The 10,306-nt window shown below is 35.6% G+C and overlaps 1 long non-coding RNA gene across 1 annotated transcript in view; it reads left to right on the top strand.

Moving 5' to 3' along the window:
* Positions 1-7,814: 7,814 nt before the first annotated feature.
* LOC118166149 overlaps positions 7,815-10,306 on the top strand; it is a 3,195-nt gene continuing 703 nt past the window's right edge. Inside the window, exons 1-2 of the long non-coding RNA XR_004750368.1 lie at positions 7,815-7,952; positions 8,915-8,963. This is a non-coding gene — a long non-coding RNA (uncharacterized LOC118166149). The remainder of the gene's footprint in view (positions 7,953-8,914; positions 8,964-10,306) is intronic.

Raw genomic sequence — 10,306 nt, 5'->3', positions numbered from 1 at the left:
TAGCTAAAAGCCAATCAAGTACTTCAAACAGATTTTTTTCTTTCCCCAGGTTCATCCACTTTATCCAAGAAGTCTCCTGAAATTTGACAGTTGAGCATCTGCTTTCAGATATCTCTTACTTCTCAGACCTGTTGTGTGAGAGAAAAAAAAAAAAAAAAAAAAAAAAAAAAAAAAAAAGGCTCTAAAATCTTATTTGTCCATTGCAAACACATTCAAAACACTAGCCAGAAGTGGTAATGTATCTCTAATGTTAGATACTTCCAGTTTTTCTTGTAAGCATATTTAATCTGCAAATACATATGTAGAAAGAAAAGACAGTATATTTTAGCATCCATGCTGATTGCAACATCATGCTTTTGGCAAAAAGTGTGCTATTTCCAAGGCCCGGTATATGCAGTGAACACATGCATATGTTGCAGAGGAACCGGGGACTGAATTGTGTGGACTTGTAAATTCTTCTACCATTTGCTGAGAGTAAATCCAGAGTGGGTCCAATGTTCTACATTTATTCTTTGTGCAACAAAATATCTGGAGCACATTAGGCATCATGTAAAGGCAGATTTGCACTTAGAAATGTGAGAGTATTAAAATTCTATACGCAGATGTAATTTCAAAACAGACTCAGCTAATTTGCTAAGAGGAAAACAGTTTCTGGAAGTTCTGTATCATGGAATAGCACCAGCATATTTATAGTCAGCATTTCCAGAAATAAGACATTCAGCAGCATCTTCACAGGCAGGTAAGAAAAGCCTATTCCTGTTTACAAGAGTCTAGTAATGAACCATGAAGGATAGTGCTTTGAGGCCATCTGTCAAATAGCTCACTTTTTTTGGTAATTGAAAGTGATTTAATAGGTCTTGGAAAGCGAGGTCAAACCATGTGCTATAAGTCTTACCCTAGTGACTTGCTGTACAGAATTGGGACACAGCAGTTTTGTGAGGACAGTGAGGAAAGACACTCTGTGTATGTCCAAAAAGAGCCCCTGCCCTGTGTGGTACTGATTTAATTTCCTAATACAAATCTTTGCTAGCAAAGAACTTAAACAAAGGTTAATTTCTTTATGGCTTTTGCTGTCTCCTGTGAACAGATGTTCATTCTCTATTACTTGCAAGGCTTTAATATGCAGGTTTTTAGAAGCAAGTTTCACCCAGATTCATTTCACTTTGTGAAAAAGTTTTCTTCTCCCCCTTTTCCAGTAATAACCCCTCTCTTGATGATAACTATATTAATCGTGTATCCAAACGTCAATACATTTGTGAATTTGGTTTCCTTTTCAACTACCATTCTTTCATTCATTTTAATTCTTTTGTGTGGGCTCGAGCTTCTCTCTCTCCTTGCACAGCTCAAGAGAATATAATTGTGATGGGGGAAAATATGTCCCTGCCTGGGAGACACAGTTATATCAACCATCCCAGGAAAGAAAGGATGATTTAGCTGCCAGTAAAGATGTCAGACAAGTCCAATGAAATGCAGGATTGTTAGCAAGGGAGCTGGGTATCATACCTACCCATCAAAGGGGACAACTAACCATAAGCCACTTCCATTACACAGAGGTTACACAACAGGAGAAAAATATCTCCAAATTGTTCTATCTCCGTCTAAATAAATTATGTAAATGTTTAGATAGAAAGCAATGACCTAGAAGGATAACTAATTTGAGAGAGAAACAAAACAAAACAAAACAAAACAAAACAAACAAACAAACAAACAAAAAATGAAGAGTAAAAAGAGCAATATGTTAAGTGGTATTGGAGGAGACCCAGTATGGGATAAGATTCTTTGAAGCTTTCATTATTGCTATTTTATTTTTTTTCTCCACAGTATAGTTTACCATGTACCTGGCTTTTCTGCTAATTTAGATGACCATAACAGTGTACAACATTAAACACTGGGTTTTCAGAGGGAAATCTAAGCATGCTTATTCCCATAGTGACAAGCACTGAACAATCGTTATAAGATGCAGAAATGGAAATAATGACTATTTCTGTTTTATTCCTGAAAGTATTTGTAGTGCAGACCTTTATTCTGTTTCTGCAGTGCAAAAAAGCCTCTGTAAGGAAGAATCTCAATGCTCTCTCACTTTTTGGACAGCAGAAATTGGCTGGCGGCAGGTTAGTGCTTTTATTCTTTCCATTGTTACTAGAGTTTAGGAGCTTCTTGAAGACAGGCGTGAACTTCCACGCTTAAAAAAGGGAACAGAAATGTGTAGCAAGGACAGCTTCCAGTTCTGGTTCGACTTCATAATTTCCTTCAAAAACATGGGCAACATCTATAGTTTACCTGTGGCACCTGCTGGAAAAAAGACTTGTGCTGGAGAGGGGACTGCTATAGCCCAAATCCTACATTGAAGAAGTTGTTCAAGACTTTACCAAAGCAGCACTGCCGGTAGTTCCATCTAGATTTTGAACTAAATAGTCAGATGTACCAATGGATCTCAGAGTATTAGAAGACAGTGAACAGGAAGCTTGCTCCCATCCCTCTTTTTTTTTATAAATGAATGTGAGCATGGCATCAGTAGATTTTAAGTTAAGTGTAAACTAGCATTGTACCCTTCTCATTGAGATGAAGCAATGCTGATATTTTGTGGGCTTTCATCCACTTCCCATTTTTTGAGCTCATCATTGGGATAAACCTGCTGGAATCTATTGAGCCCCACTCCTTAAAAATGTAGACGATACTTTGTTACCTAACAAGATTAGGGTGAAAAATAAACATCCAACAAAGGCTGTGGGTACTGTACACGCTACAAGAAGTCAGTGCCATCAAAGTAGTTGATGTAGTTAGTAGTAGACTAAGTCAGTCTACTAATTCAGTGATTACATTAAACCTGAATGGATTGTCAATTTTTCCTTCAAACTACATTTATAATATGGCTGTCCACTACACTGTGTTATTTAGAAGCACATTACTTAACCTCAGGATGATAATTTTATTGATGTTACCCTTTCCACCATTCCTCCATGGGATGTATCCCCTCCCATTTAATCCTTGATGTTTGGATCATGTCAGTTAACCAGGGCACATGAAATTAGCATGTATCTAAGGGTAAATATGCACAGGTAACTAATTGCTTACAAGACTGGAATGCATGTGGCTCCTAGCTCTTCTTTTCCTTATATAAGTGGTAGTGCTAAAGAAAAACCTTCTTGCTTTTTTATGTAAGTAAAAAAAAGAATAATTTAAACCCTCTAAAACATGTTTCCTCCATCTAGAAATAAGATGAACAGTTTAAAACTAAGTTAAAGAAATTAAATCTAAGACAACTTTTATGACAAAGTTTCAGCCAAGGATACTTTTTCAGCCAAACTATCAAATCCTCTAAAAGAGTGTTTATAATGGAATTGCTGATGCAACCCTTATTATAAGGATATGAATAGCTATAATGAAGGCTTCAGTTGATGCTCTGGCAAGCCTACTGCTAAAAATTATTCTGAATTTATCTGGCATTCAGAAAATGCTTGAAGTGGCCAAAATGTTTACACCATCATTATCATTTTGACAATATCTCTTTTATCCCAAAGGAAGTCAGTGATGAACAAATTCAAGCAATGTGTGAGACATGCATATTTAGCATCTGTTATGCATGTTCTTGGCGGCATTGTTTTGTATGAGAACACTGGGGCCAAGGGCTCAACCACCAGCTTAGAAGCAGTTGTGTTGAATCAAACATTGTTGCCTATTGTCTAGTTTTAAAGCATATTAGGGAAATGCATTATGTTTTTTTCTCATAATTTGCTTTTGGTTTATGACCAAGAGACTCCTGGATCTGAGCAAAAATGTTAAATACAGAGCCCTAGTATTTTGAAGTTCCATGGCTTTTCTTTGGTTCTTTCACACCAGCCTTTTGCACAGTTTTGAAATGCCATTCACACACATTTTCTGAGAAGTTATAGAAATCATTGTTAAACCTGGGCTAATTATACATGCAGCATTTTCCTGGAAGTTCATGGTTTTAAGTTCCTGAAGCAGTTCAAGGTAGGTATCTGATGACATCTGATGACATGATGAGGAATTCTTGGTGGGTTTTTGGTGCATCATAGCATAGGATGCATGTGCACAATTGCATCCTGTAGTGATTTCATCTGTTTTATTGTTTTTCTTTTTTCTATTAGTGTATATCTAGACAATAAAAGCACTTCTCGTGCTTCTGCTGGTTTGGCTGCATGCAAGGTTGCACTGATTAATCAAGTTTGGGTGCTAAACCAATTTTATTAAACTCCCATGCAGGGAGCCATCAAGTGAATTAAACACATCCTGTAGTGACTTACCTTAAGTTGAGAAGGATTTGACTTACCCTAAATCAATATAAATCAGATTTTAAATTATTTAAGTCGGTGCACAGTAGTATTTGCGCCAGTCTAATGAAATAAATTTTAAAACACAGTTTGAACAAGTTCAATATAATGTAATTCAGGCTTCTGGCTGTATTTTCAAGGATATCAATGTTGATGGCAGTAAAAACAGAATACCAGTACAGAAAAAAAAAAAAAAAAAAAAAAAAAAAAGTACATGAAATTTCTTAAGAGATAAGTATTTTTTAAGAAACAGGAGTTTTCCCTCATAGAATTTTCTTACAGCAAATGCTAGAATTTCCACTGAATACATCCTGTCATTTTAGAAATATCAAAAGAAAAAAAGTAGCATAACATCATTTTGAAAGTAGTTTGAAATGAAATATAAATGGTTTTCTTGAGTGTCAGGGTAAATGCTCTTGTGTGTGTCAACATCACTGAAAAATAAAATTCTGTAAACTTTGTGAATTTTTCTCCTGACACTTTTTATTTAAAAAAATAATATGGAAAAGGTAGTCGAGAATGAAACAAAAATTATCACTTTAGTTGGAAGGCTTTAAACTGGATTTGATTTGAGGAGTTTTGCTACCAACTAGATATGTTGATACACTGGTTTTAACAAAAAACTCTGCCTCAGTCAAACTCTGTAGCCATGCAGCAGGGACACTAGACCAGGAAGAGTGAGTCTCTTGAATATCTTCTGCTCTTCGTTGGATTCAAAATGGAAGATTTTTTGCATAAAATCATTCTGAATGAGATGGAAAGATATTTGAAGTTTGTCTTGCATAATCTCTATGTGTAATGAAAGATTTTGATACATCTTCACACCACCATGAATTTAAAAACCTAGTTTTTCAATCAGGAAAAAACAATGTTTTCCTGAAAGTGTTTGAAAAGTTTGACTCCTAATGAGAAATAATAGTATATTCTGAAGTGAGGGAAGTTGCCGTGAAACAGAGTCCCTCTCTGTTCCTGTATTCTGGTCCAAGACTCTTATATAGCTTGCAGGTTCTCTCCAATTTATTCAACAGTTGCCTGATCTACCATGTTGCTAATTCCATTTTCATCCTTATGGCCATTTTATCTCCTTCCCTTTGCAGGCGTTTAGATGTCTTTACCCTGAAATTTATGACTATACATAACAAAAGTGGAAATTACTGGCTGCCTTCTGTAATCCTAGTCTTTTCTTTGGTGGCATAGGTTGCTTAGAGAAGGAATCTCTTGTATTGAACGACAATAATAAATAAATAAATAGATAGATAGATAAATTGGCTCTTAATGATGGTACTTGGCACAGGTACAGCTCATTGCAGGCTTAACTGATAGTGGGTCCTTGCTTGGTGTGAGATTTAATTTTCTTTTAGATAGCTAGCTGTGCTTGGTGTCAGTACATATAAACCATCTTGTCAGCAGTTGGTTGCACACTGAGATGGGAAAGTGCCCCTTGGGAAGCAAGAAGAAAACCACTTCTTAGCATCATATCAACTATAGGACTCTGTGCAGCGCTGTCAAGGCTGAGCTCATATATTATGGATATTGAGCTACAGGATATGTCACTATTTGAAGCAAAGAATGTGAGGTATATTGGGAGAATGGAAGAGGCAATACTAAGCACTGTCACATTAGTAAGCCACCAAAAGTACATTGGATTAATCAAAACACCTATGACACAATCCAGCCCATAAAATACCTGACAGCTTCGGTTTGCTTTCCATATGTATATGTAAATGTATATGTGTGTATTTTGGGGTGATTAACTACAATACTGTGATTTCCATGAAATTCAGTGGAGAGCAGAAAAATTAGATAACTGTAGGTCAAAGCAGAAGCCACTTGAAGAATGCATAGCTTCATAAATGAGCTGGTTTTCAGCTTCACTTAGTAGTATCCACTAAAAAATTAAAAAGTGAGCCATGATTCTGATTCATTAAGAGGCAGTCTGGTTCTCACAGAGGTAAAAAAAAAATAAAAACTAAAAAAATAGAAAATAATAAATAAAAATCTCTTATTGATGTAAAATGAAGATACCAGATGAAATAACTGGTACCAAAAGTAGTTGTGGTGACAGAAGAGATTGAGTCCTTCATTGTTCCTTCCAGATGTGGAACATGAACAACAGTTGGCCTGTTTGGACTGTTCTGTCCTACTCCTCCAAGATTCATGTCTCACCTAACTCAAAGTACTGCTACAGCTTTGGGTTCTCTCTCTTCCTAATTGATGAAGCTGATTTTCTTGTACTCTGATGTGCTTCTTTGGCCAAGACAATTGGGACCTGGGCTGTAGGCAGAATATAGCCTGCTCAGAGCCTTTTCTTATAAAAAACACACAAGGATATATTTCATGTGTGACAGTGTAACGCTCTTAGAAGCTTGAAATAAAACCAAAAAATAAAATAAAATAAATAAATAAATAAATAAAGGAGTAACCAGAAGAAAACAAAAGGAATTGCACTGAGGTTATTACATAGAACAAATGCTCAATTTGTAGTCCTGAGGTACTCAGCATCTCTCAGAATTATGTACTTTGAAACTGCTTGAACAACTCGAAAATCACATACACTTTTTTTTTCAAGGTATCATAAGATGATAGATCAATAATTACCCTAATTGGTCCAAACTTTTCCAGCTAGCTGTTTGGAACAAAAGGTCAATTTGGACCCTATAAATAGAACTCATGGAAGCTATATGCTTTTTCCCAGTACACAAAAGCTGTGATTTTCTGTTTTTTATTAACTAGCCTTATCTGATCCTAAAAATTCTGTCTTTTGGAAACAGCCTAAAACCCTAAAGGTCTCCAGACACATCAGAAAATGCAGTAGCTTGTTCAACAATAGGTGTGCTTTACATTAACAAATGGTAGATAAAATTTTGCAACTTTTTGTTTATAGTAATTGCAGGACCTACATATTTTTGTACTTTTTGAAGGTAGATGAAGAAAATAAATTTCACTTTTTGGAGGGGACACCTCCTCCAAAGAAAATTAGAAGAATGACCACCAAATACATCATAGACTTGTAGCATTCAGTCCTTTCCAGATTAAATTTAAATTTCTCCTGGCAGCCAAAGAAATCTTCCACTCTCTGCTAATATATATGTCAACCGTAGATACGCTCCTTCTGCTGGTAAAGATTCAGTCCATAAACCTGATCAGGTAATCTACACACAATCCTGTGAAACTTCCAGCTGGCACCCAAATAGAAGAGAGAATTTGGCAGGTAATGAACGGAAGGTCAGCACAGTACATCTTTGATCAGATGTTGTTATGGGTGTTACAGAACAGACAGAAGTATAAAAATGCAAGTGGGGCTCGGGGTCTCAAAAGCAAAGAAATAATTGATTCAGGCTTCCTATACTGCAGGGCACAATAAGTAATGAAACTGTTGGATTTGTTGGCCAAAGACACACAGGAGAGAGTGCTGAGAAGGCACAACTAGCCAGTGGGTTGTCTGATTTTCTTGTCCTGGCAGCTAGGCACCAGGGCCCCAGGGAGTGGGAGATATTGCCTGGGGCTGCTGAGCATGTTCAGGTGGGGAAATCTCAAACCCAGGAAAGGCCTGACAAGCAGCTTGTGTCTGAGATGCAAACTGGGAGATTTCTTAAACAAGTAGGGGGCCTGCATGAAGTGAGGAGTAAACACAAAGATAAAAATTCAGAAATGATGGTAAGAACAAGACTTTTCTAGAAGCCCAAGCTGAATGCGTCATGTGGGTGCTCGAGCTGGGAAGCCACTAAAAGAGTTATGGTCTAGAAGAGAGTCTGGGAGGTCTGGCTTTATATATATATATATATATATATATATATATAGTTAGAAAATTTCACATCTTCTAAAATGAGATTTCAGTTTCCCAATGAAAGATATTCTTAGAGACTGCAAGCTTTTAGTGGCTTTGGCATGTTTAAAAGGGAAGCAGACCTATTTCAAAAACAGCATTTCTGTTACAAGACTTACAAAAGGAATATTGTCTGTTCTAGATACATTCAATACATAGCAGCAAGTTTAGCAGTTTAATGGAAGTGATGATTTCATTAATAAATCATAAATATTCATTTTGACAACCTCTATGAGTCAGTTAAGGACCATGGCTATTTTAGACTTTTTTTTTTTTCAAGGCTTATTTTCAGCTGCTTAGTCGTTGACTAATTTCTGAGATCCTCGTTTTTAAGACTACTGCTTGTATTGTGTATGTCATTCTGTGCTGTAAATTCAGAGTAATTCCAAGGAGAATATTCTTCAAGATGACAACCAGAAGGAAAAGACAGCCAATGTTTCTTTTGTATTTTGTGGCTTTTTGTTGTGTGTTTTTTTTGTTGTTGTTGTTGTTTTGTTTTGTTTTGTTTTTGTTTGTTTGTTTGTTTGTTTTAATGTATTTAATGATGTTAAAAGGAAATCAAACATGTTAATTTGAATCAGTTTAGTAAATGTTCCCTTTGAAAAAGAGATGAACATAATGTTCAAAAATTGTTTTAAAATGTTAAAAATGATTCACTTTTATAAATTGAGGAAAAAAATAAGCAAAGGTTTGGTTGACAAGAGAAAACTTCCTTGTTTTTTGTTTTGTTTTGTTTCCCATGAGAAAATGAAAAAGCTTTTTTTCAACTGACCTAAAATGATCTTTCTTTTAGTGGTAGAAGGTGCAGTTATTTACATGATTCAGCCTGTCATTCAGCTGAGGTGACAAAGATCACAATTTCTGACAAATAGCTGAGTCAATTCTAAAATCCAAGTTAGCCTTCTGTTGTTTTTCTAGATACTATAAATTGACAGCAAGCACACTTGGGCTCAGTGGAAATTGGGAGTCTTGTGAATACCTAACAATATTGTTTAATTTGAGACATGTTTTCTGTATTGGTGTCCTGATCAGCTTTTCACAGCAGAGGGGAGGGGGCATGGAGTAGAGCAGGGGGGAGGGGGGAAGCTTTTTTATGTTTCTAAGCCTAAACTGGAAAGACAGAAAGACAGTGCTGGCAAGAATAAATTGGTGTAGAATCTTGTGACTTGAAACTCTGGCGCAGTCATGTAGTAGGGTCAACACAGAAACTGAACATTGAATCCACATAACCTATACCCTTCAGAGTGCAAAACTGCAATACTTCATAACTAACTTAATTAATTAATCATTTTAATTCTTTGTTCATTGTAGATGCACTTTGATTTGCTGTCCCATGGGCGGAATTTCTTGCATTTGAGAAAAATCCTTTACTAGAATCCATTTCACATTACGTTGTATAATTGTCTTTAATCAGCAGTACTTCTTTCTACAATAGTTTTTCTGCAGACTGACTTGATTTTAAAAGATTTCATTTAAAAAAAAAAAAAAAAAAGTGTAGCAAAAAGACTTTTCAAGGATGTAATATTTCACTAATATACCTCCCATCATATGATTCAGAGTGGTGGAATTACACAGGTGTAATTTAGGGCAAAACTGAGCCTTCAGACTTCAGTTTAACTTGAGGAGTAATATATGCATTCAGCCAGCAAAAGCTGTAACTTGTATCATCTGAAATGTGTTTTAGTTACATAAAGTATTTAATTTAAATGATTCTAATACTTGTGATAGACAGAAGCAGAGAGGATGGCCTCATATATTATAACGATTCCATTATTCTTTATGCTGTCAGTCATTACTTAACCTTCTGTTGTGGAGGGGGAGGTTAAATGGCACTGCTGAAACAGTATCTTCTCCCTTGTTAATAATAATGCTTGCATGATTCTGTTCTGAATAATGGATTAAAAATTTTCACCATCAGGCCAGTGGGTAACTGTAATTTATAATGCAGGTTAGTAAAACCTGCTTTAGGAAGTAATAAAAACAGTTGAAATAAAGCTTGAGCTGGATTGAGATGCCTTATTAGGCAAAGGATGTCGACAGGCAGTAGCAGAACTTGATCTCCGCTATGGGCCTGAAGCTTTGAGATTATAGACTTTATTAAATAAAATAAAATAAAATAAAATAATAAAATAAAATAAAATAAAATAAAATAAAATAAAATAAAATAAAATAAAATAAAATAAAA

This window comes from Oxyura jamaicensis, chromosome 4 (genome assembly GCF_011077185.1).
Source record: "Oxyura jamaicensis isolate SHBP4307 breed ruddy duck chromosome 4, BPBGC_Ojam_1.0, whole genome shotgun sequence".
Classification (NCBI taxonomy): domain Eukaryota; kingdom Metazoa; phylum Chordata; class Aves; order Anseriformes; family Anatidae; genus Oxyura; species Oxyura jamaicensis.
This window is presented reverse-complemented; position numbering and strand designations above follow the sequence as displayed.